Source organism: Rattus norvegicus, chromosome 19 (assembly GCF_036323735.1).
Source record: "Rattus norvegicus strain BN/NHsdMcwi chromosome 19, GRCr8, whole genome shotgun sequence".
In the NCBI taxonomy this organism is placed as follows: domain Eukaryota; kingdom Metazoa; phylum Chordata; class Mammalia; order Rodentia; family Muridae; genus Rattus; species Rattus norvegicus.
The window spans coordinates 40,361,005-40,361,582 of record NC_086037.1 but is presented as its reverse complement, the minus strand read 5'-3'; positions in this window follow the sequence as shown (position 1 = coordinate 40,361,582).

The window sequence follows — 578 nt, the reverse complement described above, 5'->3', positions numbered from 1 at the left end:
GTGGGGGTTGTCTGCCTGTCTTTATGTCTGTCTGACCTGGAAACCGATCTGGCAGCTCAGGAGAGCAGTTCGTCAGGTGGCCACAGGGCGGCAGCTGCAAACAGGCTACCTCCCCTCTTCCAACTCTCCAGGCATTTCCCCTGCCTCCCCAGCACCCGCAAGTCCCCTGCAGTCTCCATCCTACCGCCTGATTTCTTGGGCTCAGCTGTCTGCAGTTGGTGTGGTGGCGGAAGCCACACCGGAACCAGGCATTCTGTGCATCCGCTCCAGACCAGGTGCTTCCTGTCCTGCCTGCTCCACAGTAGGAGTACGCTCGCTGAGAATACAGGCAGGCGGCCGCTGGGACACCCAGTGAGGAGATGCTCCCCCCCTCCCAGAGTATAGGATTAATAACGTTAAGGGGAGAGTCCTGGGGCAGACTCCTGGCACATGCACCCTTCACCCCCAGCCAGAAAGGGAAGCCCGCTGTAGCAAGCTCTGCCTAAGGAGTCAGTAGGGTGGGTAACTGGGGCTTCAGCTTCAGCACTTTGCTGAGTCTGCATGGCCACCGAGCCACTCTGGGTGTGCCAACAATTAGT